The following is a 6,000-nucleotide window of genomic DNA, read 5'->3' as shown; positions in this document are numbered from 1 at the left end:
TCCCCCGATTTTTTTTTTTTTTTTTTTTTTTTGAGCATCTGATTCTTGATTTGGCTCAGGTTATGATCCTACGGTCATGGGACTGAGCCCTAAGATGGGCTCTGTGCTGAGTGTGGAGCCTGATCAAGATTCTCTCTCTCCTTCTTCCCCCCACCCCTCTATCCCTTTGCTCCTCTCCCCTTCTCTCAATCTCTTTCTCTTAAAACCAAGAGGATAGTGGGAGCATTACTAAAAAGAGCCATGGTCAGAGGCTATCAGAATGATCTGAGTATATCAGAATAAACTTCAAATTTGATAAGACAGCATTTTTACACTTTATGATACGATCCTGACTTCTACTTTTAGGCTATCTTCCATGATACTTAGGCAATCCCAGGATCTTAGCCCCTCTGAACTCCTTGCCATTTCCCAAAATGCTTAGTATAGTCCAGTGTAATAAGGGAGGCTATATGGCTCAGGGCAGTGATTCCCCAACCTGTCTATATGTCAGTCATACCCAGCGCAGTGTAGGGTTCAGGATATTTTCTCTGGCCATAGTCACCCATGAACCCTTAATTCTAGTAGCTTATTCAAGTATTTGTCTAAACAAAGAATGTTATATTCTGGTGCTAGTGATTTTTTTATTTTTTTAACATTTATTTATTAGAGAGAGAGACAGACAGAGCATGAGCAGGGAAGGGGTAAAGATATAGGGAGACACAGAATCTGAGGCAGGCTCCAGGCTCTGAGCTGTCAACACAGAACCCAACACAGGGCTTGAACCCATGTACCATGAAATCATGACCTGAGCCAAAGTCGGATGCTCAACCAATTGAGCCATTCAGATACCCCTCTCTTCTACTTCTCTTAAAGCTACTTCCTTAGTAAAGATTTCTTGTCCATTCAGCTGGATGGAATTGCTTCCTTCTTTGAAATCCCAGCACTCTTTTGTCGGTAGTTTACACTCTCTGGGCCGTATTTTGGTTATTCATATACCAGTTTAATGTTCCCACTAGATCACAAACAATTTGGGGGCAGAGTTCATCTTCCTTTAATCCTTCACACTGCTGGGTGCTGTTGAGACAGACATCAATAAAATGCGTTCTAAGTCCTTGAGGTGCTCACAACCTGGTGAGGGAGATGGCTTTGCCCATAAATCCCCTTATCTTCCTCCACAAGTTGTGGAGAAGCCAAAGATCAGTGTCTTGTTTCAATTTCTCCTGAGGCCCCAGTCACAGGAAGAGGCAGATTAAATCTGCAAAGACTGAGTCTCTCCACACATTACTTTGTGTCTGTTACTTACTGTTTCACTCAAGTTGCTAAGTCGCAGAAGCCAGGAACTCTCCAGAGGAATAGCTCCCTTGGGAGAAGAGATGTGGAAGGCAAAATGGCTGATGGGTCGAGTTTCATCCCATCTTCGAAGTTAGCAAGTCTCCCGGGCTTTGGCACATGAAGTAAAAACAACAACAAAAGAAAATGTAATGTGCATGCGTGCGCGCGCGCACACACACACACACACACACACACACACTAAAGGCAAGAAAGGAAAGGAAAGCATGTAAAGTGTTGCACTTTGTTTTTCCCTTTAGATTTTGCATTTACTAACATGAATAATGTAAAAGTGATCAAAGTCACAAAGCTTTGATTAAGTTAAGAAGCCTACAGAGTCTGAGTTGCTCATACTCTGTGTCCTTTGCAAAGTGGTGCGGGGCTCTGCTCTGTAGTCACTTTGATGGACACATCAAAATCTCATATTTAATTATCTACATTTTGGCCCATTTGCTAGAGCTATCACATGGTCCCGTTAGCTGGAAGGTGGTGAGGAAGCAATCTCCCGCGTACCCCGAAGTAGACAAGACCTAGATATTATTCGTACTAGTAATTCTGGCACATGACTAACCTTGTATTTTTAGATCATAACTTAAATTTTTTTAATGTTTTATTTTTGAGGGAGAGAGAGACAGCACAAGCGGGGGCAGGGGCGGAGAGAGGGTGTAGAGAGAGAGGGAGACAAAGAATTAGAAGCAGGCTTCAGGCTCTGAGCTGTCAGCACAGAGCCCGACTAGGGGCTTGGACCCATCAACTACAAGATCGTAACCTGAGCCACAGTTGGACACCCAACCAACTGAGTCACCCAGGAGCCCCTCGATCATAACTTTGATAAGAGTTATTATAGTAACAGGTAAAATGTAGTAAGTGTACCTATGTACTAGATACTTTATGTAGATTATTCTTATGTCCCTTATAACATCTGTATCACTTAGAATTGCCTTCATTTTCTATATGTAGAAATTGCAGTTTAGTTGTGTTAAGTGACTTGCCAGGAGTCACAAAGCAGGGAAGCCGAGATTCTGTTTGGACCCATATTGGACCCTGGCTGTCTACCCTGTGCCAATCTACCAATCTGATGAGAAGGGTCCGCTGATGAGCCAAAGAATTGGACCGAGCGAGATCAGCTGAAAATTCAAGTTACAAGTGATGAGATGCTAATACCCGGATTCTAGGTGGGTGGAGAGAAGAGGCATTACAGAGGTAAAGTGACAGGACTCCGGGGTTGATTAAATGTGGTACTGGGGGCAGCAGCGAGTCAACAATGACTGTTGAGTGTCCTGGCAGTCTGAATGGGAAGGGGTTAATGTGCTATGTGAAGTGTGGGAGGAGGTGTCAAGCTGGCTACTGAAGCAGTCCAGCTGGAGATGCCAACTTGGGAATTCCCCACACTTAGATAATAATTTACATGTGCTGGGGGTGGAGTGGGGCCCTACAGTTCCCATACAGGGAGGGAAGAGAATGAAGAGTAAGGTATCATAAGGAGCAGAGCGCATCTACTGGGAGGTCTCAGAGCTCTGTCTCCATGACCGTATGGACTTCATCAATAACAAATTCGCTTTTATGAAAGAGTGTTCATCTTCGTGGGTTAGAGCATGTCTGTAACAAGAATTTCACCATTAGACATACATTTTTTTTCAACCTGGATATTAATGAGCGCTGGTGTTCAGTTTTAATCTTTTGGCCTTTAAGAGTAGATATTCAACTTAAAAGATAACACAGTTGGAAACAGTGAATCTAAAACATGAAAGGAAGAGAATATGCTATCTTTAACATCACAGGAAAGACCAAACCAGAAGAAAGACAACAATTAAGATAATGTTTCAGAGTGGGATTGGGGTGGTGCTTTGTAAACGCCAAACTTCTCAACGGGTCTGAAATTCTAGTTTCTCTTCCATTTTTTACCCTTCTCTTTGTTGGAGTTTCTTAAACATTAACTGCCCTAGGAAGTCTTCCCTAGCTGCACTGAAGCCAATCTTCCTCAAGCTCTCTTGGTACTTTGAACTTACTTTTGGAGAACTTATAAGGTGTGTGCGCCTGGAGGCAGCAGATTGATTTTTGTACCACGAAGCTAATGAGATTTAAACTTCTGGGTTCCTCACTTGCTCAGGCTGCTCTCGCCTGGGAATTGCTGAGATTTGTAGGGTGTTCCCAAGTGGGGAGGGGAAGCCACATTGCAGCCCATAGGCATTTCTGTGAATGCATTTCTGATAAATTGCTCAAAGAGATATCAGAAGACAGGGATCTGAATCCCTGGGCTTCTAGGATTTAACATTATTTACTTTCTCACTTTAATACTCATATCTAATTTTATATTTCTAATTTTGTACCTCCAATTCCTCTTTTGATAAATATGCATTTTGGGCTCACAAAACATGGACCACTACTAGTCACTAGTGAGTAAATTGTCCTGATTCAAGCCCCTTATTACACCTACAGGGTCAGCATGGTGCCTTGCTTAAGGTGGGCTACAATAGATGTTTGTTGAATGAATAAATGTGGCAGAATAAATCACGAGTTAAGAGAATCCCAAAGTTTGGGAGAGGCAGTGTCTTCAGGAGTCTTAAGAAACACAGCAGGTGTCAAGGCACATGAACAGCTCTGTGGTGGTGAAATGGGGATCAGAAGAAGAAAGATTCTCAGGACTTTCAATTTTGTCTGGGGAAGTCAGGCCTAGTAGATATGGTAGCTTTCTTTTCTTTTTTAAATCTCAACTGGGATATAGCAGATTATTCATTCAACATACATTGGGGTATATATTTGTGGATTTGGCATTTTGATTCACCTACTCACTAAAATGTTAAACATGTTTATTTATTTATATTTGAGAGAGAGGGGGAGAGAGGGTATGAGTAGAAGAGAGGGGCAGAGAGACAGGGAAAGAGAGAATTTCAAGCAGGCTCCATGTTGTCAGCACAGATCCCGATGCGGGGCTCAATCTCACAAACCGTGAGACCATGATCTGAGCCAAAATCAAGAGTTGGATGCATAACCAAGTGAGCCACCCAAGTGCCTCCTAAAATTGATTTCTACCCCCTAAGTCACTACTCAAGCTGCCACTGCGGGATTCCCTATGCTCTTTTTTTTTTTATTTTAATGTTTATTTATTATTTTTGAGAGACAGAGACAGAGAGCAAGTCGGGAAGGGGCAGAGAGAGAGAGGGACAGAATTTGAAACAGGCTCCAGCCTCCGAGCCATCAGCACGGAGATGTGGGGCTCGAACCCACAGACTGTGAGATCATGACCTGAGCTGAAGTCAGATGCTTAACGGACTGAGCCACTCAGGAGCCCCGTTCCCTATGCTCTTCTGATCCAGCAGTACTATTCTATTGCTTCCCTTAGCGATGAATTGAATCATTTTTCAGCGCGTGTTTGTGGTACGTTGGCATATTAGAGTCATGTTCTTAACCCTCTGACATTGTAAAATTACAATTTTGTATTTTGTTGCTGAATTTGCTGCTTAAAATGGAGCCCAAACATACTGCTGGAGCGCTGGCTAGCTTCTAAGTACAAGAAGACTGTGATGTACCTTCCAGAGTAGGTACATGTGTGGATAAACTTTGCTTAAGTGTGAGTTATAGTGCTATTGGCTGTGGATTCAGTACAATGAGTCACCAATATATATTAAATAAATATATGGCTTTGGAGAGAAATGCACATAAAACAAAGTTATGTTTCCATCAGTTGACAAAAATGTGTGGCTAGAAACTTTGAGGACTAACCTTGTATTTCCTTCCCCTAAGAGCAATGGTTCAGTATTTACTAATTTGATGTTTGTCAAAGCTACCACAAATAATGAGAATCAATTGTATTATTATTTATTCCAATTTTAAGCCTTACAAGTACATTGTAAAATAATGTAAACAGGGGCACCTGGGTGGCACAGTCGGTTAAGCGTCTGACTTCAGCTCAGGTCATGATCTCACGGTTCGTGAGTTTGAGCCCCGTGCAGGCCTCTGTGCCGAGAGCTCAGAGCCTGGAGCCTGCTTCGGATCCTGTGTCTCCCTCTCTCTCTGCTCCTTCTCCACTCGCACTCTGTCTCTCTCTCAAAAATAAAATAAAAAGTATTTTTTAAAAAACTTTTAAAAATAATGTAAACAATAAAGGAATGTGTGAAGAAGAAAGTAAAAAAAATACCAATCCTACCACTCAGAAAAAATCATCAATCTTACTATTTTGATAATAACTATTTCAATTACTCCCTTTTACACATACACACATCGTAAGTATAAGTAGGATTGTGATTCTATAATTTCTTCATTCAAATGTAAATTATAATTTTAGAATGTTCAGAAAGTTATTAAAAATATGACTCATAAACATTTGGAGAGCATATGTGAAAAAAAAAGTATCTAAATCATTAACAAGAGAATGAGTAGGAGAGAACACTCTCTCAAAATAAATAAATGAGTAGAATGAGTAGAACACGGGTTCAGAGGAGCATGAAAGAAATGTGTTTCTTTAGCCATAGAAAGAATATAAAATGAGGTTGATAAGTGGAATGCAAAACTGGTTAGGACAGTAAAACGTCAGGATAATAAAACGTTAGGACAGTAAAACTGGTATTGGACAGTAAAATATTATTAATCTTTGAGGAAATCTTTTTTGCTGGACAGAAATTGTTTGCAACTTATCAATTGTTTAGAAGCTGACATCTAACTTTACAGAGTTTGGGGACAAATCATTAGTCA

This window comes from Crocuta crocuta, unplaced genomic scaffold (assembly GCF_008692635.1).
Source record: "Crocuta crocuta isolate KB4526 unplaced genomic scaffold, BGI_CrCroc_1.0 scaffold687, whole genome shotgun sequence".
Lineage (NCBI taxonomy): Eukaryota > Metazoa > Chordata > Mammalia > Carnivora > Hyaenidae > Crocuta > Crocuta crocuta.
Note: the sequence above shows the minus strand (reverse complement) of the source record.